Source organism: Caretta caretta, chromosome 3, assembly GCF_965140235.1.
Source record: "Caretta caretta isolate rCarCar2 chromosome 3, rCarCar1.hap1, whole genome shotgun sequence".
NCBI classification, from domain to species: Eukaryota; Metazoa; Chordata; order Testudines; family Cheloniidae; genus Caretta; species Caretta caretta.
Genome location: NC_134208.1, coordinates 30,153,090 through 30,180,626, shown reverse-complemented (window position 1 = coordinate 30,180,626; position 27,537 = coordinate 30,153,090). Strand labels below are relative to the sequence as shown.

Here is a 27,537-nt window from a genome sequence, read left to right as displayed (position 1 = left end):
ACTTAAATTTTGGGATCCAGCAATGGTCTCTCTCGCCTGAGAGCTGTCTGTTGCCATCATTAGTCGTTTGTGTTACTATAACACCAAAAGGCTCTGATATCAAGACACCATTGTGCTGGACTCTGTACAGTCCCCACCCCGAAGAGCTTACCATCTAAATAGACAAGACCAGCAAACAAACAGAAAAGTGATGTGACTTAGCCAAGGTTGCACAGCAGGTCACTAGCAGAGTCAGGAATTAGAACTCAGTTCTCCTGAGTCCCAGTCCTGTGGCCTATCCATGGAGCACACTGCCTTTCAGGTTTTCAAAAGAAACAGATTTGTCTAACTAAATTGCATGTTTTTCTGTAGGGTTTTCCAAGAATGAGAAAGGACTGACAGGTGTCATTTCCCAGACACTGAAAAAGTTGCTTTATGTCAGTATGAAAGTTCTAAGAAGTTCAAACATGCTGATATTACTGATTTACAAACCTGCATCATTTTAAACTCCCCAGACAAAAATAACTGGAGATGGTTGGAAATCTAATACATTCTGGCATTCAGATCATGGGCTGGCGGATATCAAATCATCTTGGCATTAACAGCCAGTACATTTTTAAAAAGTTAACGAGTCCTCCTAATATTGGCACAAAATTAGAAGAGGCAAAAGTTTGCCTTCCCAAAGACAGGTTGGGGTTGGCACAAAGGAACCTAACTGTCATCTGTGTGGCACCTTAGAGACTAACAAATTCATTTGGGCATAAGCTTCCGTGGGCTAAAACCCACTTCATCAGATGTATGGAGTGGAAAATACAGTAGCAGGTGTATATATATACACAGTACAATTTTCCACTCCATGCATCTGATGAAGTGGGTTTTAGCCCACGAAAGCTTATGCCCAAATAAATTTGTTAGTCTCCAAGATGCCACAAAGACTCCTCGTTGTTTTTGCTGATACAGACTAACACGGCTACCACTCTGAAACCGGTTATCTGTGTGTTTCAAGCGTCATTGCTGAAGCACGTTTTTTTTGCCCTTCCCAAAACAAACTGGAAATTCTATCCCTTCTTCCATTTTGTCTTTTATTTTTCCATGTTGCACTCCTCATTTCTAGCATGTGCCAGGCACCAGTCAGTGCGAGCGTGGGCCCTGTGAACAATGCAGGGCCAGCACAAACAGCACCCTGACTGTGTAGGCACAGTGCTCTCCCCTACAAAGAAAAGTAGCAGTACTAAAGCACACCTAAGCACTCTGAGGTTTTACAGTGTCGCCAAACCTGGAACCACTGGGGACTCCACCATACCAGGGACAAGTTTGAAATGCTAATGTGATGTTAGCTTCTAATGCCCCAGAGCCATGGGATGTGGAGTACAAACTGCTTTATGCTGTCAGGGAGCTCAGGATTAATAGTTTCTTGTTCCCCTAGGGAATTAGGCTCTATTTCTGGGGTGGCTCTGTCTGGAGCAAACCCCATGACTTCCCCTTCCTGTATATCAGGAATGTCCAGCCATGTCTCTCACAACCTGCTCTCATCCAATGCTTTCTCCACATCCCATACAAATGTGTGTGTTCCTGGAGTCAGAGTCTTCTCTCAGACAGCCACAGCTCTCAACCAGAGGTGTGTGCGCCCTTGGGGGTACGCAGAGGTCTTCCAGGGTGTACATCAACTCATCTAGATATTTGCCTAGTTTTACAACAGGCTACGTAAAAAGCACTAGCGAAGCCAATACAAACTAAAATTTCATACAGACAATGACTTGTCTATAGGGTAATATAAACTATACACTGAAATGTAAGTACAATAGTTCTATTCCAGTTGATTTATTTTATAATTCTATGGTTAAAATGAGAGTGTCAGCAATTTTTCAGTAACAGTGTGGCTGGGACACTTCTGTATTTTTATGTCTGATTTAGTAAGCGAGTAGTTTTTAAGTGAGAAGAAACTTGGGGGTATACAAGACACACCAGACTCCTGGAAGGGGTACAGGAGTGTGGAAGGGCTGAGTGCCACGGCTGTAGACAGTTCACTAGGTTTCCTATTGGGACCTGCTGTGATCTCTGTACTTTAGCTATTTCTAGCGCTGGGACTCTTTCCACATCCACCAAGCCATTTACCTGCACACAGAGGATTCTCCCAGTAATCACAGCTTCAGCCGTTAAGCCCTTCTGCTGAGCTCCTGTACTAAAACAATACAGTCTGGTAAATCCTTTACTTAAAGAACCCATCGGCGCTAGTCTGCGTACTCATTCTCAGCTCTGTGTGGAGTCCTTTCCTCCTTACTCCTCATGGTCTCTGTTTTTACAGTTCTGCTTCATTTGTAAGGTTCAGCTGGGAACTGTTCCCCTTCTGAGAACCCAGTGAAGCTAGACCACAAACATTTTAACACAGGCAACTGCTGGGTTTGAACAAACCCCACTATGATCCTATAAAAGATGCCTGGTGGGAGCTGTTACAATGCAATCTGGCTTTGGGAATGGGGTTGCCCAGAGGTGAAACTCAGAGACATCTGCATTTCCAGTCTCTGCAGGCAACTTGGAAGTTGAGAAATTGATGCAACTTGCTCAGACACAGCCACCAGCTGAAAAGCGTAGCAGAGCCATGGGACTGATGCGTCTCAAGGGAACCACCAAAATCTAGCTGCTTAGACTTCCTCTGTGAGAACATCACAAACTTCTGAGACTATCATATGCTCTTAAGGAGATTTTTGTAGTTAAGGTACGAAATTGGGAACTAGGAGACATGCCTTATAGTGAGAAGTGAAAAAGCTCTATTAAGTTTATCCAAGAGAAGATTAAGAAGTGATAATCTACTAGTAAATACCTGGGGGGAGAGATTTCTCATAGTACATGGCTCTTTAATTTAACAGGAAAAAGCATAATGAGATCCAATGGCTGGAAGCTGAAGCTGCACAAATTCAGACGAGAAAGAAGTTGTATATTTTTAACAGCTAAAGTAATTAACCATTTGAAAAATTCATATCAGGCTACAGTAGATTTTCCACCATGTGAAGACTTTAAATCAACACTTGCTGTCTCTCTAAAAGATACACTGTAGCGCAAATACTATTTATGGGCTCAGGACCAGATTTTCAAAGGTACTTAAAGCTTAAAGATGCAGACAGGCATCTAGTGGGTGTTGGAGTGCACCTATATTTCCCCTCATTGGTCCAGAAAGGGCACCCATTCTCAGGCTCCCTACCCATTGCCTTTCTTGGATGGAGACCCATGTCTCTCTCCCTTCTGACCAGGGTGACTCCAAGCTGAACAGTTCCCTGCCTTCACTGTGTTATTCCCAGCAAAAGACAGACTTCTTCAGCAGACCTGCTTGCTTTCTCTTCAGAGACTAACAACAGCATAACTAGCCTCAGTTAAGCTACCACACAATTCTTCTAAGCAAACATATTTTATTCTTAAGGTTAAAGCACTACAGAGAAAACACATTCAAAACCAATAAAAGTGCCTATACACATGCTAATAAGCTTACCAGAGATCACCCCTCCAACATCTACTACCACTGAGAACAGTCTAGATCCATCCTCTTTGGAACCCCCTTTCAGGTAGTTGAAAGCAGCTATCAAATCCCCCCTCATTCTTCTCTTCCACAGACTAAATAATCCCAGTTCCCTCAGCCTCTCCTCGTAAATCATGTGCTCCAGCCCCCTAATCATTTTTGTTGCCTTCTGCTGGACTCTTTGCAATTTTTCCACATCCTTCTTGTAGTGTGGGGCCCAAAACTGGACACAGTACTCCAGATGAGGCCTCACCAATGCCAAATAGAGGGGAATGATCACGTCCCTCAATCTGCTGGCACTGCTCCCACTTATACAGCCCAAAATGCTGTTAGCCTTCTTGGCAACAAGGGCACACTGTTGACTCATATCCAGCTTCTCATCCACTGTAACCCCTAGGTCCTTTTCTGCAGAACTGCTGCCTAGCCACTAGGTCCCTAGTCTGTAGCAATGCATGGGATTCTTCTGTCCTAGGTGCAGGACTCTGCATTTGTCCTCATTGAATCCATCTGTAAAATGGAGACAATATTGGCCTATCTGCCAGGGCTGTTATGCGGCCACATCCAGTAATGTGTAGGAAGCACTTTGAGAGCCTCTGAGAGAAGGCACAATGGACCAATTATTATTATGTGAAAGCTTCTAAAGAAGCCATGAGGGTTCTTCCCTCCAAGATGGTGGAACATGCAGAATTATGCATTCGTGAGAGTCTCCAGGAACCCTCAGGACCCAGGAGTGTTTAAAGTGAGAGCTCCTCTTTCTGATTTTAGCAGGATTTAGAGGACTTGAAAGACAATGGGCCACATTGTAACCAGTTCCTATGTTTGACAATAAGCATCATGGACAACGCAGTTGATTGCCTGATTTCAGAGAATCCTGGCAGGGATCCACTCTTGGTTCCTTATTGCAAATCACAAACTACTTGTTGATTGAGTTCAACCAAGGAGTGGCCTGATTATTTTTGACCCTAATGTAACATGTCTCTTCAGACTCTCACAATGATAAAGACAGCTGTGCCGAACCACAATATACTGTTTTGTCTAAAAGGCCAAGGAGACAACTTCAGTCCACCGACTGGTGGTTGCTAGCTTAATGAACCCATTTAGGCATCAACATTCAGGTCTCCAGAAGATACTGCATATAATGCACACAAAGTATCATAAATATCTATTATTATTTCAAACTGTATATCTGTGGCAACATCTCTACCAATTATTCAGTCTTAGCAGGAATTCTGATGCTTATTAACTACATGATAACATCAGAGCACTTCCTGGCTACAAAGAAAAATAACTGATTTGAAAGGCACAAGTTCTCGAAGTCCAGTTTGAGCATAAATTATATGTCCAGCCCACAGGTTCACTAAAATGCATGTGCTCCTGAACGGTCTAGAGAAACATTATGGAAGTATTAATATTATTTGCTTTGTCTGGATAACTGAAAATTTTTTTAAAAGGCTTCGCCATTCACATTTAACCTGGCTGAGTGGGTTAGGTCACAAAGGACAAGACATATTATTGGAGTCACAGGAGTATTTATTCTGACTTCCTGACTGGCTGAAATAATTTCAGGAAGCTCAAATCAGGTCATTTCCAGCTGGTATCTTGGAGAATGGATAACTGCACTTCAGCTGAACTCTCTGATCCAACTGAAAGCAAAACATTTCCCTTAGTCCTAACCCTTCCTCAGTCTGACTCTGGAAAGCAATACCCTACTATTTACTGTCTGCATTACAGCTATGGGATCTGTCGTAAATTTAGTTTATATAAGGCCTGACACAAGTACCTCCAACTGTGTCAAAAGGATGCCTGTTTCACTTATATGAATTCTCCTGTTACATTAGGCAATGGTGTTTTATTCCTAGCCAAAGTCCTACACATCAGACTGCGCCTAAATATCTCCTAATCTGAGTGCATTCATGCATGCTTTGGGTGCACTTTAAAAAGAGTATCATCCTGGCTGGGGATAGGGTTGGGATGGCTGTTTATCTGCAGAGAAGATACAGCAGCTCCCACAGGCTGTACAGTCTAAAAGGGGACCAGACTACCATAAGGAGTTTACACAGCCTGTCACAGGGAGTATAAAGTCCCTATGGTAGACCTTTTCTGAGTTGACCACTTCCCTGACACATAGCTAAGTCCCCCCACAAAAACTGGTGAAACCCACATATTAACTGTAATGGAGCAGAAAACATTAATCTAGCAACATCTACAAGTTCTATATTTAAATAATACAACACAGGACTTTAGTGGCTCTTCCACAAGCCAACTTTCCCTCCAAATCATTAACCTGACAAAAAGCCAAGACCCTTAATGTTCCAGAGCTTGTGGAGCCAACAGATTTTTTTCAGATGGACTGGGACGTAGGTATGGAGTTAACTTTACTGTGCAATGTCCAGAATGTTTCCCTGTAACTTGCAGGCAAAGTTAAGATAATATCAACTTTAGGTTTCAAGCCAAAAAATGCAGGTACATATACCCAAGAGTGTGGGAGTTTGGAACCAAGGTTTTGCCTTTGCTCATTTTAATGATGGGGCCACTTGTAAAATTCAGATTCAGATAGGTATGACAATCACCCCCCAAACTTTTGGGTGTTTGGATCTGGGTTACAGCTCAGGCCCATCTCTAGAAAATAACCATAAGCAAACAGCTCTCTTCAGAACATGGATTTTTATTAAGTTCGTGTGAGAGCTCAGTCTGAGAGCTCCACTAATTCACGCTCTCTGAAAATGCCAGGCAAAACATAATACCAAAAACACCTAAGAAAATGAAAAAACAAATAACTATCTGGTGGCTGAGATTGAACTTCTGGTAGGAATCATGGCTTTCTTCCACTGCCCTCTCAAGACACTGCAATAAATCAACTAGCACATGACATGTGAGAACATGACACAGCGATTGTTTTTATATTCATGTTGAACCTTAGAAAAGAAACACTATTCAGTCCCCTCTGGGATGTGATCAGACTCACTCCTGCAATTTCTCTTTAGTTTTATGTTCTTTTTCTATTCTATGATTGGGACTGATTTGGGGAGTTAAAGGAAGAATTTTTATTTAACAGTCCCAGAGGGTGAAGTTTAGGTAGGCTGACATTTCCGCCTGTGCTCAAGTGGTTTGAAGAAGTCTTGAATTATCCAAGGCTAAATCAGGACAATGAATGGGAGAACTGCACACGGGAGCCTTATCCAGTTCCCACTGAAGTCAACAGAAATGGGAGAATGGAAGGGCCCACAAAATAGTAAAAACTCACTTTAGGGGAGAATCCTGTCCTCCATCTCTGCAGGTGCTGAAGGCTCCATGTGCAGCAGAACCAGATTTTCCAGTTCAGGGGGACAAAGCAGAATTTTGGAGGGCTGCAAAAGGGAACAGAGGCAGGAGACTCCTGTGTGGGACAGCGGGCAGCTTGCTGTACGCCATGGGAGTGGGGGGATACTCTCGGAAAAGGGTTAATGCAGTATCATTGCAGAGTGGATCCTCTAAACCCTCTCCCTGGCCTATAGACCATTATTTAAAAGATACTCTGCGGTTTGATCAATAAGATGTTGGTTAAAGCGTGGCCTAATTCATCCAACACCCATCCAATTCCCTTACAAAACAATTTTCAGAAGAAGAGGGCAGCTTAGAATGTGGTTAATGTGGGGCAAGCACCGAGAGCCAACCAATACTCAAAGTAGGGGACAAGATGAAGATTGGTAGACTCATGAGTTGTGCTGTCTCCAAAATGAATTATGCTGCTTTTTTGACTGCAAGAATCTTAATATTCTAACTAAAACTGCCACCAGTGCAACCAGAGAATTCATTTATTTGATCTCCTTTTGTCTAGCAGCTCCAAAATATAATTGAGTGATCATGGGCCTTCCAACTTTTGTCGGTCATAAACAAATCTGCTTAAAATTCAGTAGCTGATAGAAATGCAACTAAAATATATATAACAGACATTTTAATTGATGTAAACTATATCTAGTCCAACTGCGAATCAGCATACTTAGTAGACTGTAATGGATATTAAGAATACTCCAAAACGAATAAAAAATCTGATAGATTTGTTAATTTTAACTAAACCTGCATGAGTAGGAAAACCTTATCCTGGGACTTCTTTAATTTGCATAAATACTCTGGGTTCTTCGTCTCATTAATTTATATTTGCTATAAATTACATACCACTTACTTTCCATAATGCAATGACTGCTACTGAGTAGACATTTTGTAAACATTTGAAGTCCCAGCATCAAGTCAGGACATGAAATCAATAATTAGCCGTCTTTTAACCTGATATTGATATTCTGGGAAATGTAATTTACTCCTCTGTAGTTGACCCAGAGGGCTGAAGCTGGGAGAATTTCAAGTAGTCCTGCGCAAATGAGTCATCACAAGATACTGGGATAACATCTGAGACTGTTGTTAGAAAGCTGGCAGTAGAGATACAGCCAAGTTGCCAGTGGAAATTCTGGCAGGAGTTTATTACGGCTCCAATGCAAAAAAGCAACATGTTAAGATGTGCAGAGGAAGAGACTGGTTTTATGAAAGATTTATTGTGAAGTTCTATTTTTAACAATAATAGTGTTGAATAGGGTGACCAGATGTCCCAATTTTATAGGGACTGTCCCGATTTTGGGGTCTTTTTCTTATATAGGCTCCTATTACTCCCCCACCCTCCTCCCGATTTTTCACATTTGCTGTCTGGTCACCTAGTGTTGAAGCGCATCTTTACATGGGAGGGGTGTAAGAATGATCTAAAGACAGAACCCACCAGGCCAATGGAAATACAGTAGAACCTCAGAATTATGAACACCAGAGTTACAAACTGACCAGTCAACCACACACCTCATTTGAAACTGGGAGTACTCAGTCAGGTAGCAGTAGAGACCCCCCAAAAAAGCAAAAAACCAAGCAAATACAGTATAATACGGTGCTAAATGTAAACTACTAAAAAAAGAGTAAGTTGAAAAAAGATTTGACAAGGTAAGGAAACTGTTTCTGTGCTAGTTCATTTCAATTAAGATTGTTAAAAGCGGCATTTTTCTTCTGCCGCATTGTGATCACATGCGAATATAGCCATGTGATCACAAGTTCAACACTTGATTATGGGCCCAGTCCTCAATACCACTTCCCACACTTGAAGCCAACGGGACTACTCCCATGAGTGATCAGGGCAGATATCCCAAAAAGAGTTTCACTTTCTCTCAGAATGCAATTCACGGCATGTAATGTTATGCTGTTTTTCAGTTTTAGAGTCATGAAATCTTAGTCACTAATTAATTCCTATGATCTGTAGATAGTGAGAGTGTCTCAGACAATTCTCCTTAATCAGGGAAAGACAGTCCTCAGAGGGTTTGGATAAGCATCCAAACGTTCATATCATTAGATTGCACAGTTGTCTACTTGGGTCTGTAAAACTGGGCTGGAAATCTCAAGAAACAAGGCTGCTGCGAGATTTCTAGTACTTTCTACCCTCAGTTGGGCCATAATGCTCGGGATGGTTGTAACAACTTTACAATCTTCCCAGAGGAAGGGATGGGGCAGGGGCAATACTTCCCCTCACCCTCTTGCACAGCCAAGTAAGTGCAATGGCAATCTAGCCCATAGGTTAAAAAAACCCACGGAGAGATTTTTATAAAACATGCTGGACTGCACTTTAAATCTAATTTCTTCTGGAGTCTAATTCCTTCAGTCTTTTCTGCCTCTATCCAGAAAACACAAATTCTCAGGGATCTGCCCCCTACGCATAAGCCAATTTCTTTGCAGCCAGTCGCTACTGCCAACTACAAAGGCAACACAACTTCTTATCAGCAGTCACTTGGTGTTTCCTGGTATAATAATCCTATCGAATCTCAGATCAAATCAACACCAAAGGCAATAGTATGGAAATTAAATTTTAAAACGGACATTAAAAGCTTCCTGAAGCTGTAAAGTAATTTACTTAGCTTGACCAGTTATTCTAATACAACAAGAATTTCACCCTAACTGCTACATTTCACGGAGTGAAATCCCCGGTGGCTTCTCATTTCTGACTTGCCATTGTATGGCTGAGTGACTCTTTTGTCTGTGTACAGAATGCTCACGTATGGTAAGACACACTGGAAATCAGATTTTAGTTAATAAGTTACATCTCCAAAGACATTTGTAAAGAGCTACAAATGGGAGGGCATCAGATAACAGAGCAGCATGCTCAATATGATAAGTATTTATGCAATAAAAAATTGGTGTAAGCCAGAACCATTCTAATGCCATAAAAAATGCCACACTTCCCTCTTCCTTTTTTCTCAGTTTTCCTAATACAGATTCTGCAATCTGGCCAACCCCAAAGCCTGAATTGGCTCTTTTTGGGGCAGTGCCTTTTTATTATTTATTTTTATTACAGTAACACTTACTGCATGTCTATGCAGCAATTAAACATTCGCAGTTGCCCTGGGTCGGCTGGCTTGGGCTCGTGGGGCTGCAAAATTGCTATGTAAACATTTAGGCTCAGGCTGGAGCCCAAATCTACTGACCCAGGCCAGCCGCAAGAGTTTAATTGGTGCGTAGTGTGACAAAGCTCTGTCCTTGCGTCCGTGGGTCCCGCGTTTCCTGGCGGATTTCACTAGCCTCAGAGGCTCACTGTGACCCTCCACCTAACCCTTCTTTCTCTAGAGACAAGGGTCACAGTCTGCTGAGCCATTTTCATCATAAGCCAGCAAGGGAGGTGAGGAGAAGTTATCCTTCCTTGCACAGTCTCTGTTGTCTCCCAGTCTCAGTAATTAATCAGGGGGCAAAGATGGGGGGGGGGGGAAAGCCTGGGCCCACCCTCTACTCCGGGCTCCAGCCCAGGGACCCTAATAGTATTAGCTATGGTAGCTGACTTTTAGAAACATGACATGTACAATTCCCTGGGCTACTTCCCCCACAGCAGCCCTCACTTCCTCAAGCTCCAATTCACCCTTACCTCAGGGCCTCCTTCCTTGTGCCTGATATTGTGTGTACTACTCAGTACTACTGTCAGACTCTCCGACAGCACAACTTCCTCCCACAGCTCCTGACATGCACCCCACCTGACTGACTGGGAGGCTTTTAACTAGTTTCAGCCAGCCCCTGATTGGCTTCAGGTGTCCCAATCAACCTAGCATTCTTCCTGCCCTCTGGAAAGTTCTTAATTGGCTCCAGGTGTCTTAATTGACCTGGAGCAGCTTCCATTTCACTTAACCTGGTACCAGGGATTTGTTTAGCCTGGAGCTAATATATCTATCTCCCACTACTTTTCTATAGCCATCTGGCCTTGTCCCTTCACAGTAGACATACCCTTAGATGTCCCAGCCAAAATCAGGGACCCATTATGCGAGGCACTGTACACACAAGAGGCAGAAGAGCTTACAGTCTAAATAGTAAGAAAGGAGAAGTATTGCTACCCCCATTTACAGATGGCTAACTGAGGTAGAGAGAGTGACTCACTCAGGAAGTCACCGGCAGAGCCAGGAACTGAACCCAGACCTCCTAAGGGCTGAACTAGGACACAACCACAAGCCCATCGTCTTGTCCATGGCTGCGTGGTTTCCAGCAGGATGGACTTTAACCACGTCTCTCTTCCTTTCATCTCTTCTTTGTTTTGTGCTCATTGTCTATATTTCTCCTCTGTCCTTTTCTCCTATTCTGCCTTCATAACAAGGGCATCGTTCCTTGATCCAACTCCCCATTCTCCACACTCCTACTCCCTTTTCTTGTTCTCTCTCTCCTAAATTCTCATCTCACACCATAGCTGCTAGTCACACAGAACTACCCCCAAAGTTTCCAAGTAATATTTTCTGCTCCCATCTCTCACCCTCTCTTCCTAATCTGTCCACATCCTTCCATCTCCTGTGATCTTGGTAAGTGCCCTTTCCTCCCACTGGGATCCTGCCCATCTCTCCTGTCTCCCCTAATGTTGCTCAGTAACAACTGTCCTTGCCCCGTTTGTGATCCACACCACTGCTTCTCCCTTCACCAATTCTGCCTGTATTATTGGAGTTTTCCTAACACTGCCAGTCCATTCCTCTCTCTCTCTCTCCCCCTGAACATGAGAAGAGGGGAAGGTGGAGACCTGGTCAGAGAAGTGCCCTCACATGTATTCAACACAGTGGGTAGTCTGGGGCCTGAGCTCTCTGGTCTGGCCATGTGCTTTCAGCAAACAAATCAGAAACTCCCCTCAAACTTAAGGAAACATAAGTGTAGTTACAGAAGTGAGAGTTAGAAAGGACCTGGTAAGTAATCTTCTCTATTCCCCTGCCACAGATACTTAGATATTTTTACCCAGACATTTCAGTTCCGTTCAAGAAGAAATTCAGAGTTTCAGTGTTTTATGACTGGTTCTAGCCTTTCAGCTTCCAATACGAAACAAACACAGCTAGGGGCCAAAGTGACAACTTAACTAGGAATGTGATTTTTCATAGGGTATTTACTTCTAAAAGAGTGACTACCTTCTCTATTTTCCTGTCTCTCTCCTCTTTGTGTCATACTTGTAATCAATCCTGTAGCCCCTGAGATGTAGGTCTCCCACTGTGAATTCCTCATGTGGACTGGAGAGTCCTGATCCATTGGCCGCAACCCCACAATGAGCTCTGTGCAGGTAGATCCTTGTGTCTGTCTGTGGGGACTTCAGCAGGGGGGTCCATTCACACAGAGCTCATTGGAGGATCAGAGCTTTAAACTGCAAGCCCTCTAAGGAAGGGTGACTTCCTTCGATAAAGCAGCTGACCTGTGCCCTTTGATTCATTTTTAATCTGTTTTCTGGCATCAGCTCTTTGGAGCAGGTATTGTGTCTTGTTCAGCATTTGGAAAGACAGTGTGCATATTTATGGCATCATACAAATCATCTAACTTTTTAAAACTGAGTACATTAAAAAAATATCACTAACACGTCCTCATAACAGCACATAGTTTCAAGGCATATGAACTGGGAATAAAAGAAGACAGTGTTCAGTAGTTTTTACTTCAGTGTACATCGATACAAAGCTTCAGGTTGCCCTCTGCTGGTGAACCCTTGAATGCAAACTGAAGAGCGGCAGAACTCCCAGCTATGTGAATATTTTCCCAAGAAAGACAATTTCCTCCAAAAGACTCATTATTTGTGAGCAGAAAACTAATTGGTTCTATGCCATCTTTTTCATAAATGTATAAAAAGGAATACAGAAATGACTGCTGCAAGAAACAAGGCATCTTCTCCCTGTACATTTGGTGCCATAGTCACCAACCCTCTCATCTTCCCCTTTAACTGTCATTTTCTTCACATCACAGCACAAATATATAAATAGCTGCAAAGACAACCTCACAGGTCTCTGGGAGACAAATATTAAAAAATTGGTTAATTTTTTTCAAAAGCACATATGAGTGAGTTGCATGCACAAAAACACAAGCTACACACACCAGGAGTTGGTGCCACTCAGGCACATAAAAACGGTCACAATTTTTTCACACTATCAACTAGGTGTGCTAATGTTAGAATTTACATACAGACCCTACTTGTTCATGCAAATAAGTGAAAATTGGGTATTTGTGTGCACAAATGATAAGGCATGAAAATCTGCCCCAACTGTTTACTCCCAGAACGTTTTAGGCGGAGCAGATAGTACCGCCTATAGTTATGATTGCTTAATACTTCTCAGAATAAGACCCTTTTTTCCAATTGCTTAACATTGCTTAACATTTTGTCAGACTTTAGCCATTTGGACTGAAAATTTCCATGTCAGGTGTTTACATCAGACTGTTTTTGGTTGTTTGTTTTGTTTTTTTGCCACAGGGGTGTGAATTTCAACTAAAACAATTCTGCTATTTCCAAGATTGAGATTAGGGAAAAATGCTTTTTTCGACCATGTTAAAAAAAATTCTTACAACCCTTTTGTTGAGAAGCTCTATGCTTCGAAACAAGGACTTAAAATTTGGCAGGGGAATTGTCTGGGTGTCAGGTATGTGCCTTTTGCCATCCCTGTGAAAACTGGCCAAGTTATAAGACTCACCCCCCAAAAAAATCACATGCTCTAATAGAGATATGCTTTATTAGAGATCTGGTTTGACAGCTAAATTCTCTAGAGATTCTGCTCACAAGCATGCTCTCAGCTCCCATGTGCTGACCAGACTGTACAAATACCATCCTGTCACAACACTGATGGACATGATCTAGAATAGGTAAAGTCTCAGTAAACTCCTATAATGACTAAGAGCTTGATCCTTCTACCCAGATAAATTCTATTTGTTTCTAATGTGAGCTCCTCATGCAGGGAATTTGCAGGAATGGTAGGAGGGTGTATGTGAAGAACAGAACACCAAGCTCAACACTGATTATATCTGAAAGCAACAATTGCAAATGAAGCATGTTTTGCTCTTACATGATTATCTGCTTAGAGCCTTAGAGGCTTGATCGTTAGTACCGATGAAACAAATGAGAGCCTGCTATTGACTTCTGTGGTACCTGGGTATGATCTTTTAGTCAAGAAAGTTCACAAAACCTGTTGGATACAGACCATCTCTTCCTAAGTACAAGAGTTCTGGTTTGAATCAATTCTCAGGCTACAAAATTGCAGGAGGCTCATTTATCTGGCCTATGCAAGGAAAAGGCAGCAGGATCCAGTCCACTGTTATGTATGTTCTGAATAATAAAGCCTTAAAGCCTTTAAACAATGTGGATCAAAGACATTTATATGTATGGTTCTTTATGCGAGCACACAAATCAGAAAAATATTACACTGAGTAAATCTAGCAAAATATTCTCTTCTAGGGAAGCGTCACTTTCAATGTGGAAGTCTGTCAGTAAAGAGGAGGGCTGTTCTCCAAAGAGGTACAACATTGCACCTCATGGTTTGACAGTTCTGTACTAAAGTAGATTACACAGTGTAAGCAAAGTAAGGGACCAATCCTGCAAATGCTTAATGTTAGGCAATTCCTAACTTCTGAGTACTTGACTTTGCAACCTTAATTATGTTTTTAACTTTTTTATTATGTGTGTTTACAGCTGGTAAAAAAACCCTGAAATTTTAAAAAAATGTTTTAAAAGTGTTCATGAAAAATTTCCTGCGTTTTTAACAGTCTCAACAGATAAGCAAAGGTTTAATATATGTAGAGTGGGATGAATAAAGTTTAGCATTTGTCTGAACACAAATCAGTGTTAGCATTAGCTAACAAGCATCAAATCAGGAAAGAAAAACAAAAGTGGTATAAAATATTTTTATTTTAATAAAGCTTTAAATAAATAATTCCAGGTTTAGTTATAAATCCATAACACTTTTAAAGTTACTAATAAACACTACTATAAAATCATAAATTAAAGAAATAAAATTATACAATTTGGTCAATTTGACTTTGTGACAATGAGATATTTAAGGTATCTCTAATTAGTGGGAAGATACACAGGAGTACTGGTGAGGCATGACACTGCTGGTTAGAAGATAACTTTGGATATAGCAAATATTAAAAATGAAAGTGAATTAACAATATATTTTATACCTAAATACAAGTATTACCTTAATAACTGCAGTTGCTGCTTCTGCCAATAGTTCAGTGTACAATTGCACTGGCCATTGACATCAATCTGGTCTTTTGCAAGTCACAGTGCATTACAAAAAAAAAAAAAAATTAACAGAGAGGGCCCAATCCTGCATTCCTAGCACACTCTGGGTGAGATTCTGGGCTGCACCTTTAATGCAGCACAGAACTCGAAACACCAGTGTTAGCGGGGACTGAGCCTGATTGGGCTTGAAGCCACCCCTTTGCACCCTCCTGTATCCAAGCAGCTTTTAGGGTTTGAAAGGCCCCCAACGTATTTCAGACAGCCCAGGAGCACGGCCAAATTACAGCAGCCTCCCTGGATTGCCCAGTGCTCCAAAGTGCTGCCTAAAATCTCTGCAGCACTATGTGCTGTGGCAATACATTTCACACACCCTCCTGCTCCCTGCATGCCCCCTTCTCCGGGGCTTGTAAGGTGGCCCTTGAAAGGCAAGATTATTTGCCTGTGCTGGGGAAACCTCCCCAGCCAGAATCAGGGCTTTAAGAGGCCCTTTATGCCGCTCCAACTCTTTTATCCAGGTAAAGAGGCTGTAGCTGGGGTGGGGATCTCCACCTCTGTTTCATCATTTTGCCTGTGTTTATCAACATTACTTTTAACATGAAAAATGTTCCCACACGGATGTTTGAGTCCCCTCTCCCCCTCTCCTTACAAAGTAACTATTGGGGCAGATTCTACCCCCAGTGACACCGGTATATTCCCAGAGTACTCATGGACTTCATGACTAGATTTAGGTCAGTGTAACTCACATCACAATTTGATCCAGCCCGTAGCATCTCATAGTTTTAAAGAGGTGCTAGTTAGACCCCTGATCTCACACTACTGAAATCATGGTGAGATTTGCCATTGATTTCAATGATTTCAATGAGGACAGGATCTATATAAAAAGAGTGAATTTCAGACACGTGACTTTACAGCAATAAACCCTTGCTTTGTATTCAGAAAATATCAGGCTCATGGGGCAAAGTTTGCATTTTGATTTCCCCAAAGTTTGGGGAGGGTCAGATCTATGGTTCTGGTTCAGTTTCTTCTCTAGTACTCATTTCATGTTGTCATAGTAGATGCTGCTACTGGTTACACTATATTTGCTGTCTTGTTGCCGCATAAATTCCATCTGGCCAATACTATATGCCTTCAATACTATGGAATTGAGGGAAACAAGTTGTATGTAGGACAACTGTTCTACACCAAGTCAATCAGAACTAGGTTGAAATGAAAAGCTTCCTTAATGCAGTAGCCATTCTGCTAATCCCTGGAACTGTCCATAATCGTGTTAGTTGGCCTCTGACTGGAAAAGGTATTAAAAAAACCCTCATCAACTTTATACAAAGTTGAATCTGAAGCATGTTTCATTTTTAAGATCATTTTGGAGGGCTTATTCTGAGTGATTTATGGCAAGGAGATTATTTTATGGGGGGGGAGGGGAATCAACTCTATTCCCTTGTTCCGCAAAAGGCAGAAGATAACATTCTGTACACTTATCTACTCTTCCAAGATAAGGGAACCCACCTGTTGAAGAGAAATTTAAGTTTTAGGTTTCATCAAAACTTCATCAGGCAGGTGGAAATATCCTGTGAGCCTGAATTACATGTACAACCATGATCGTCAAATAAACACCGCCTTATACCGGAAACCTACTGACCGCTATACCTACCTGCATGCCTCCAGCTTTCACCCTGACCACACCACACGATCCCTCGTCTACAGCCAAGCCCTAAGATAGAACCGAGTTTGCTCCAATCCCTCGGACAGAGACAAACACCAACAAGATCTTTATCAAGCATTCTTAAAACTACAATACCCACCTGGGGAAGTGAGGAAACAGATTGACAGTGCGAGACGGGTACCCAGAAATCACCTACTACAGGACAGGCCCCACAAGTTAAATAACAGAACGCCACTGGCCATCACATACAGCCCCCAGCTAAAACCTCTCCAGCACATTATCAACGATCTCCTGGAAAACGATCCCTCACTCTACCCGAACTTGGGAGAAAGGCCAGTCCTCGCTTACAGACAGCCCCACAACCTGAAACAAATACTCACCAGCAATTACACACAACACCACAGAAACACTAATCCAGGAACCAATCCCTGTAGCAAACTTTGTTGCCTACTCTGTCCCCATATCTACTCTAGCGACACCATCAGAGGACTCAACCACATCAGCCACACCATCAGAGGCTCATTCACCTGCACGTCTACTAATGTGATATATGCCATCATGTGCCAGCAATGCCCCTCTGCCATGTACATTGGCCAAACAGGACAGTCCCTACGTAAAAGAATAAATGGACACAAATCGGACATCAGGAATGGTAACATACAAAAGCCAGTAGGAGAACACTTCCATCTTCCTGGAAATTCTATAACAGATTTGAAAGTAGCTATACTTGAACAAAAAAACGTCAGAAACAGACTTCAAAGAGAAACAGTAGAACTAAATTTCATTTGCAAATTTAACACCATTAATTTGAACTTGAATAGGGACTGGGAGTAGCTGGCTCATTACAAAAGCAGCTTTGCCTCTCCTGGAATTGACACCTACTCATCTATTGTTGGGAGTAGATACATCCACCCTGATCGAATTGGCCCTGTCAACACTGGTTCTCCACTTGTGAGGTTACTCCCTTCTTTTCATGTGTCAGTATATTTATGTCTGCATCTATAATTTTCACTCCATGCATCTGAAGAAGTGGGATTTTTACCCACAAAAGCTTTTGCTCAAATCTGTTAGTCTTTGAGGTGCCACCGGACTCCTTGTCATTTTTGTGGATACAGAATAATACGGCTACCCCCTGATACTTGAAACCATGACTCTGAATATTTAGACTTCAAACACAGAGAAACAAGTTTTGTTTCACACTTTCACACTGTCAGAAATAACCTCCAAGCAATAGAATTACTTGAGGGCATGAATTATGGCATTGCAAAGGGACTACAAAAGAATTAGTGGAGCCTTATTTTATAAAGTTATATCTTGAACAGCCCTCAGTAGGAAGAACAACAATTGAAATATTAAGAAAAACTAATTACAAGTTAGCTGGAGGCCGCAGGAAGGAGTTATCACTTCTTTTCCTCATCTTATTCCAGAAAATTCTTCACACAAAAATAAACCTGAGAAAAGTTTTCTTTTTTCAGTGGCTTCATTAAAGAGTGGAACAAAAACAAAACAAAAAATCCCACTGTTGTTCCCAGTTGCACTTTGTGATTTTCGTTTTCACTTCTAGTGAAACATACTTTTCGCGAGGGGTTTGAATTGCTTTGAAGTGACTAACCTGAATAAACTTCAATTGCTTTCTGTCTTGAAATTCCCATTAAATGTTCTTAGACAAGATATGGACATACCATGATTTTCAATGCCCTGCATAGAACTGGTCCTAATTATCTGAGAAACAAACCTTCTATTCCTACAACCACAGCCTCCTACAACAGCTACTCTCCACTGGAAAAATAAAACAGTCAGTCAGCCAATAAGGGGAGAATGGAAGACGGAATCTTCATGAGTCAGACAACACTAGGGAGTCTAGGAGCTCACTAGTAGCTTAAAAAGTGCACTGCATGCAATGAAATAAGAATAAGCACTAACCAGCTAAATGCAAACCTGCCTCTTCACCCAAGTTTTCCGCACAACAATAACATTACTCACATCAGCCTTCCCATGCTTCTTTTTTCAATAACAACTAAAACCAAACCTAAGTCTGTTGGAAAGAGAGTGAGATATCAGTGTTATAACCTTTTGGCGGTTCTCAGATACTACAGTGATAGGCACCAGTAGAAGAACCTTGATAGATAGCACAGGGAGAACTTGCAGGCTTTCCAATTCAGGCAGAGCTCTGTCTTCATTTGGGAGAACAACAAAGTTTAGAATATGTAAAGCACTTTGAGAGACTTCTGGGTGAAAGATATTAGCTACTACTCTTCCTCAAACTGTTTTTTACACCAGTGCAGCTCCATTTAATTCAAAAGAAATTAATTCTGATTTGCATGGTGGGAGATCAGAATCAAGTCCAAAGTTATTGTGGAATATGTGACACCCCCTTAAGAGTTAATTAATAAAATCCCACTGTTCTCTGACTTGCTAAATTCACAGTGTCCATGACCCTTGGTTAAATCAAACTATGAGAACTTTTGTTGATGATGCAATACTTGTATACTGCAAGATGCGTATTACTGGTCATCAAGGAGGCACTTAATCATAACCTTCCTAACATTAAAATTGGAAAGGGCTAACTTTCCCAAACTTTGCAGCCTCTCTCCTCATTTCTATCTCCATAAATAGGGCTTTTAAAAGAAAACATGAAACAAAAAAAAATTAATGTACCCAACTACTGTACTTAAGGTGTTCCATTTTCCACTCAGCATAAATGAATGTTTCCTGTAGTCTGAGGTCTACAGTGCTTTGTGGACATACCAGCTGATATGGATAGTGTTCTGCATGACACTGCTAGACATGAGTTCAATGAAGAACAAGTATTATAACCTCTGATGCTGTTTGTGAGTGTTTGTTAAGAAGATCAATAAGGACAGGAACATTTTGCCTTTTAATTTGTGTAGTTTCTCTGGCAACCAGTGCAAATAACATACATAAAATTATAGTCCCATCACACTCCATGTGCTGACAGTAATATATAATTGTATGCCTCTCCTTTCTTAGCTTTCTTAGCATAATCCTATAGTGTCTTTTCTCTCACACTGTTTTAGGTGTTTCATCATTTCCACAGCTTGTAAAGCCCTGAAGGGAAAAAAAAAAAAGAAAAGAAAAGAAAACACTTGGCAGGTTTTGCTATTGCAACAGTAGCTTTGAAAGTATATGACAGAAGTAATTTAGTGTGTCTGGTCGCAATAATCCTAGATTATTCGCAACTAAGAGAAAGTGGGTCTGTAAAGTCATGAGATGTTTCTGAATCTTTTATTTTTTTAGTCTTTTGGTAGATCATTTGATACAATCCTCATATGTCTAAACAGTGACTGAACTTCATGGTTTCTAAGAAATTCTTGGCCTTAGTACCTAAACACCAAATCCAGGTTACATTACATTTCTCCTAGGCTAGAAGTATCCACAGTGGTGTTCTATCCCAGATTTGATCAGTTTTGCTTATGTGATGGCTGTCATCTTAGTCAACTCACCAGGGATTGAACTGGGGACCTCCAGAAGAAAAAGCACAAGATACTGCACCTTGAGTTACCGTTCTCTAGCTGGGGCTTACAATGGGGCGTACCCCGGTCCGTCCCTACCCATACGCAAAGTACACAGCTGCGCAGGGCACCAGGAAAAACCCCAGATTTCCTGGGGCCCTACGCAGCTGCGTACTGCTCCTGCCCCTGCCCCACCTCTTCCCCAGGGCCCCCACCCCTACTGTGCCCCAGCCCCACCTCTTCCCACCCATGCTCTGCCCCAGCCCCGCCCCCACTCCACCCCCTGAGGACTCTGCAGCAGGGGGCCGGGCCAGCACTCACCGGCGGCAGGAAGTGCAGTGACCGGTGAGTCCTGGGGGGTGGTTCCCCCCACCCCCAAGCCAGCCCCACCCCCCGTCAGAGGCCCTGGGGCCCTTCGAGGGGGCTGCGTATGGCTCCAGAATAGCTAGGGAGGGCCCTGGGTGTATCAGCCTTTCAATGGAGAGGAAGAGTTAAAGAACCGCTTTGGACCCAGGCAAACCCCCCTGCCACACCTGCAAAGCATGCATGGGCTGGAGGATGAGCTTAAAAAGGGGAGCAGAACAGCTCAGTAGGAGGCAGCCAGTGGATGTGAACAGACCTACGCTCTTAGCTCCACAGAGCGAGAACTATAGAATGTGCAGCTGTGTAGGCATATTCCAATATTTGTGATTCTGTTCATAAGAAATTGTAAACCTGCAATATTGATTTATAATATTTATTAAATCTGTATTTATAATTCTTCTATTTGACATAATTGTAAATCTGCAATATTGATTTACAATTCTGTATTAAAGCTTGCAAACCGTACCTTGCAAACCGCTCAATTGGCTTTGCTTTCTCTAAATTGATACTTTCTCTCACTTGTTATGAAGAGATGGACGCTTGTAAAACTAAACTGCTCAATTTGACTCTGAATTGATACTTTCTCACTTGTTATTAAGATTGACGCTTGTAAAACTAAACTGCTCAATTTGACTCTGAATTGATACTTTTCTCACTTGTTATTAAGATTGACGCTTGTAAGACTAAACGGCTTAATTGACTCTGCTTTCTCTGTATTGGCGCTTTCCATTGATTGTAATGGAGATTGACATGCTTTTTAACTAACTTCACTTTATGTTCAATTGGCTCTACTTTGCAAACAGACACTTTGTAATGGAGATTGACATGCTTGTTTGTAACACCCATGAAGAACCGCGAATTGGAGCGGCGCTCATAGAAATGTCACATAGAGACTCCCACCTTCTATAGTTTGGATCAGGAACGTTAAAAAACGGGGAGTCTCAAATAAATAACACCTTTGTATAACAAAAGAAAGGCAATACCGAAGGAATGTCAAGAGACAGGGAGTCTCAAATAAAATAACAACACTCGGTGAAATGAGAAATGTGTTTTTTATTAAAGTAAGGAATGTATGTGAATGAATGGTGGGTTTTGAATAAACAGGGAAGTGCCAGCCTAGGAATTTAACATCGATTGGCCGAAGAAGACGCCAGGTGGAGACAACCAGAGAACCCCACCGGAGGGCAAACTGGGATCCACCCGACCAATTCAAAGGATGAAGAAAGCTGATGAGCACCTGACAGCCGTCCTGGAGCAGTCATGACTAACAATATGACAAAGCAAATTCCACGGACTGGCATAGGAAGAAATTCCTATAAAAATGGACACTAAGGACTGAGAACTTTGAGTCTCCAGTTCTGCCACTACCCTTCGGGAGCATCGGATGCGCATCTGACACGGACTCGGCTCCACTCTCGTGTACAGGTTACCTGGCCAGTACCCTGTCACGAGCAACCTCTAGGCTGGTAACTATAAACCCCTATGCAGAACTGGTATGAATGAATGAATGAAAATATTATATATATATATATATATATATATATATATATATATATATATATATATATATATATATAATTAAGTAAGGAATAAGTAGAATCATAGAATCATAGAATATCAGGGTTGGAAGGGACCCCAGAAGGTCATCTAGTCCAACCCCCTGCTCAAAGCAGGACCAATTCCCAGTTAAATCATCCCAGCCAGGGCTTTGTCAAGCCTGACCTTAAAAACCTCTAAGGAAGGAGATTCTACCACCTCCCTAGGTAACGCATTCCAGTGTTTCACCACCCTCTTAGTGAAAAAGTTTTTCCTAATATCCAATCTAAACCTCCCCCACTGCAACTTGAGACCATTACTCCTCGTTCTGTCATCTGCTACAATTGAGAACAGTCTAGAGCCATCCTCTTTGGAACCCCCTTTTAGGTAGTTGAAAGCAGCTGTCAAATCCCCCCTCATTCTTCTCTTCTGCAGGCTAAACAATCCCAGCTCCCTCAGCCTCTCCTCATAACTCATGTGTTCCAGTCCCCTAATCATTTTTGTTGCCCTTCGCTGGACTCTCTCCAATTTATCCACATCCTTCTTGAAGTGTGGGGCCCAAAACTGGACACAGTACTCCAGATGAGGCCTCACCAATGTCGAATAGAGGGGAACGATCACGTCCCTTGATCTGCTCGCTATACCCCTACTTATACATCCCAAAATGCCATTGGCCTTCTTGGCAACAAGGGCACACTGCTGACTCATATCCAGCTTCTCGTCCACTGTCACCCCTAGGTCCTTTTCCGCAGAACTGCTGCCTAGCCATTCGGTCCCTAGTCTGTAGCTGTGCATTGGGTTCTTCCGTCCTAAGTGCAGGACCCTGCACTTATCCTTATTGAACCTCATCAGATTTCTTTTGGCCCAATCCTCCAATTTGTCTAGGTCTTTCTGTATCCTATCCCTCCCCTCCAGCGTATCTACCACTCCTCCCAGTTTAGTATCATCCGCAAATTTGCTGAGAGTGCAATCCACACCATCCTCCAGATCATTTATGAAGATATTGAACAAAACCGGCCCCAGGACCGACCCTTGGGGTACTCCACTTGATACCGGCTGCCAACTAGATATGGAGCCATTGATCACTACCCGTTGAGCCCGACAATCTAGCCAGCTTTCTACCCACCTTGTAGTGCATTCATCCAGCCCATACTTCCTTAACTTGCTGACAAGAATACTGTGGGAGACCGTGTCAAAAGCTTTGCTAAAGTCAAGAAACAATACATCCACTGCTTTCCCTTCATCCACAGAACCAGTAATCTCATCATAAAAGGCGATTAGATTAGTCAGGCATGGCCTTCCCTTGGTGAATCCATGCTGGCTGTTCCTGATCACTTTCCTCTCATGCAAGTGCTTCAGGATTGATTCTTTGAGGACCTGCTCCATGATTTTTCCAGGGACTGAAGTGAGGCTGACTGGCCTGTAGTTCCCAGGATCCTCCTTCTTCCCTTTTTTAAAGATTGGCACTACATTAGCCTTTTTCCAGTCATCCGGGACTTCCCCGGTTCGCCACGAGTTTTCAAAGATAATGGCCAATGGCTCTGCAATCACAGCCGCCAGTTCCTTCAGCACTCTCGGATGCAACTCGTCCGGCCCCATGGACTTGTGCACGTCCAGCTTTTCTAAATAGTCCCTAACCACCTCTATCTCCACAGAGGGCTGGCCATCTCTTCCCCATTTTGTGATGCCCAGCGTAGCAGTCTGGGAGCTGACCTTGTTAGTGAAAACAGAGGCAAAAAAAGCATTGAGTACATTAGCTTTTTTCCACATCCTCTGTCACTAGTTTGCCTCCCTCATTCAGTAAGGGGCCCACACATTCCTTGGCTTTCTTCTTGTTGCCAACATACCTGAAGAAACCCTTCTTGTTACTCTTGACATCTCTGGCTAGCTGCAGCTCCAGGTGCGATTTGGCCCTCCTGATAACATTCCTACATGCCCGAGCAATATTTTTATACTCTACCCTGGTCATATGTCCAACCTTCCACTTCTTGTAAGCTTCCACTTCTTGTAAGCAATAGCCTTAAGCACTTATTATTAAATAAAAAGCACTTATTTAGACCGCTAATTAATATTCAGCTCTTAAATCCATATTTAGGCATCTGTCTAAATAAGTGGCCTCATTTTTAAGAGCTCAGAGTCCACAAAATATCTTAGCAGCCTCAGGCGGAGCTGATGGGGGCTCAGAATTTTTGAAAATCAGGTTGCTTTTGGCTTGATCCTGAACCCATCGAAGTCAATTGTAAACCTCAGACTTTATTCACTGGTGTCGGATCAGTCCCTGAATAGAGCTTTAGGAACTGAACTCTAGGAACTCATTTCTGAAAATTGGTTTAGGGAATCTTAAGGGTGGCTGACAAAGAAGGGAAGAGAGAATATCAGACCAAGGACAAGTCTATTGAAAGAGGGAGGTAGAAGGAAAAGGAATTCAGGCAGTGGGAATGTCCTTTGGGGTAGGGAACTATGGAGGGAGAAGTAATGAAAAATCTTAAGGAGCAGAAATTGCCTTTAAAATCTTTAGGCATTTCTCCCCATTTGAGAGTTTGAAGATGCTGCATCTCTTCAGTTCATGTCTTTACATTGGGAGCCACAGGAAGCCCGTGGATCCCATGCCATCAATTTCTGTCCTCCACCATGTAACTTCCAGCACAACTTAAAAGCAGCATAATCTCCTGGCATTCTTGCAGAGCAGACCAGACCAACAGCAATTTGAAATTGACTAGGGTCACACTTTGTTATACACAGAGTTGGTATAGCCATGTCGGACCCAGGATATTAGAGAAACAAGGAGGGTGAGGTAATATCTTTTAGTGTACCAACTTCTGTTGGGGAGAGAGACACAAGCTTTTGCGCTTACACAGAGCTCTTTGTAAGGTCGGCTCTGTGTAAGCTCAAAAGCATGTCTCTCTCTCTAACAGAAGTTGGTCCAATAAGATATTACCTCACCCAACTTGTCTCTCTACAGTCACCCACAGTTAAGGCCTCTCCTGTGGCCTTACCAAGCTAAGCAGAGGTGGGATCTCCTGCAGCTGCCTGTAAATATCTGTTGACCCTGTGTGATAGGCTGCCTGGGGCTTCCCTCACCATCTTCTGAGAAGCAGTGTTCACCCATGCAGGGAGCATCAGCCATAAACAATACAGTCATGTCAAGGTACCAATTAAAAGAAAAAACTTGTCCCTTACCTTGCTTTAGTTGCTTGTGGAAGAGTGAACTCCCTGTTGGAGTGCCCCCTTTCTGCTGGGTGGGCATAGCAGCTGTCCTCTCACAGCTGGATATGGTGTAGCAGGCTCTCCTCATTTAGTGCCCCCTGTTGACTGGTGCTCTGGACCTGCAGTGATCTCCCTCTGTGACCTGGTGTGCCTGGGGCAGCCCTCGCTGAAAATGACAGTCAGGGCAGGCTGCAAAAGAAGAGCACATTCTCCCAAAACTGGTGGCTTACCTGAAGTTAGACTCTCCAACCAGTCACAAACTGTACTTTTGATCTCCCACACTGATTATCAAGGAATTAAATAAAGAAATCACACCGCCCCCTTATTGCATTCCAGTCTCTGGCTCCCAATCAGCACCTAGGTCCAGTCTAGTGAGCAGTTATTTAAAAAACTCTGCTCACTATACAAAATGTTCTTCTGACCCCCAAGGGCCAGCCACATTGCCAGGTCAATATTAGGTTGGATTTACCCAAAATACCATGCTGCCAGCCAATTCTTTAGTGTCTAAAACTAAAGGTTTATTATAAAGAAAAAAGACAGAACAAGAAGAGAGTTGTTAAATGATAAAGCACCCAGATACATACAGAGATTTCAAAGTCCATATATAAGGTTCTTAGCAGTATTGGTGAGTTTGCTGGCTTGAAAGTCCCTTTGGAACACATCCACAGCTCGGATGGGTCATTCAGTCCTTTGGAGTAACTTTTCTACAAACTGAAGCTCTGAACAGAGGTAAGAAGCAGGAATGAAGACAAAATGGAGATGATGCAGCTTCCTTTTATATTCTTTTCCCATGTGGCTTATACTTTCTGTGTCCCCAAACACAAGCTTTAGAGCACATGGCATGGAAAAGGCTCAGAGTTCTGTCCATAAGCATACCACATGCCTTCATGACTCATAAAGTGTATCCCCTAATTCCTTTCAATTAGTTCATTGTACAGTTGATGACCCTTGATGGGCCATTAAACAGGTTAGGCAGTGCTGATGCCAATCAGTCTGAGGGTGTCACCCAGAAACACAAACACAGATATACCACACATATCTAACTGTATAAGGTGATACAAACATATAAACAAGATCACACTTGGCAAATCATAATCTTTTCACAGATACCTCACATGGCATATCTGGTCAGATTCCTTGCAATTTTATAATATTGGTACCAAAAATATCATAAAGTGTCCCACATATTCCATACAACATCACACCCTCTTCTCTTGACTTAGCCCTCCAACCAGCTCATGCTGAAGTCCACCCCTTTTGGGGTAACAGAAAGTCTAACAAATAGAGTCCCAATTCTTACAAAAGGTCTTCGGCCCTGACTCTGGGCCCCATAGTCCTCCCACCCAGCTGAGGACTCCCAGTCATCCTGATCTCCTTCCCTAGAAGTTTTTAAGGTTAGGCTTGACAAAGCCTTGGCTGGGATGATTTAGTCAGGGATCGGTCCTGCTTTGAGCAGGGGGTTGGACTAGACGACCTCTTGAGGTCCCCTCCAACCCTGATATTCTATGATTCTATGATCCCCTTGTCAGGGGTTTACCACACAATGGCTGGTTGGGAATCCCAGGCCTACTCACTACACTAAATTCCAGTTTAAGGACCCTATAACCAGCAGCCCAAATCGGTTCAGTCAGACTCTTTGTTGCTGCCTCCCTGGACGACTTCTTACCACAGCCTGTCAGCTGGCCTCTCCCACAACCAGGGCCGTCCTTACCCATATGCAAGGTATGCAGCTGCGTAGGGCACCAGGAAATTTGGGGCACCACATTTCCTGGTGGCCTGTGCAGCTGCGTCCTGCTCCAGCCCCTGCTCTGCCCCCCCACTCCCGAGAACTGCAGCAGGGCTGGGCCTGCACTCACCAGTGGCGGGAAGTGCAGCAACCCGGCCCCAGTCGCGCCACCCGTGAGTGCTGGGGGTGGTTCCTCTCTCCCCCCCCCAATCAAGCCCCCCCCGTGGAGGCCTCGGGCCAGCCCCCCTGCTCCCTCCCCCCAGATGCCTGGGGACTCACCCCACCCCCCGCAGGGGGGCTGCATAATGCCCTAGAATTGCTAGGGACGGCCCTGCCCACAACCTCTTTAAATTCACCCTTATCTCAGGGCCAGGACCCATGGGGTTCTCGCCTGGAACCACCCCAACAAAATCCCAAAAAAAAAGTACAAATATAAATTCACTTCTGTCCTCCAGGGGCTCTCAGTTCCTCAGGGGAATGCATCACAGGGAATGCTCTGTCCCTGGAAGCCCAGATTCTGCCCTGTTATCAGGGCTCACTACCAGAGCCTGTTCCACGCTGGTGGCTGCTTTGTTTATC

General features: G+C 43.0%; 1 long non-coding RNA gene across 2 annotated transcripts in view; it reads right to left on the bottom strand.

Annotated features, from left to right (window-relative positions):
* The window catches only part of LOC125634578 (uncharacterized), a 275,616-nt gene that overhangs the window by 192,054 nt on the left and 56,025 nt on the right, over nt 1–27,537 (bottom strand). The window contains exon 1 of one of the 2 annotated variants that reach the window (XR_012667555.1): nt 25,206–25,530. The exons of the other annotated variant lie outside the window; for it this stretch is intronic. This is a non-coding gene — a long non-coding RNA (uncharacterized LOC125634578). Of the gene's footprint in view, nt 1–25,205; nt 25,531–27,537 lie in introns of those variants that run through there. 2 annotated transcript variants of the gene reach the window in all.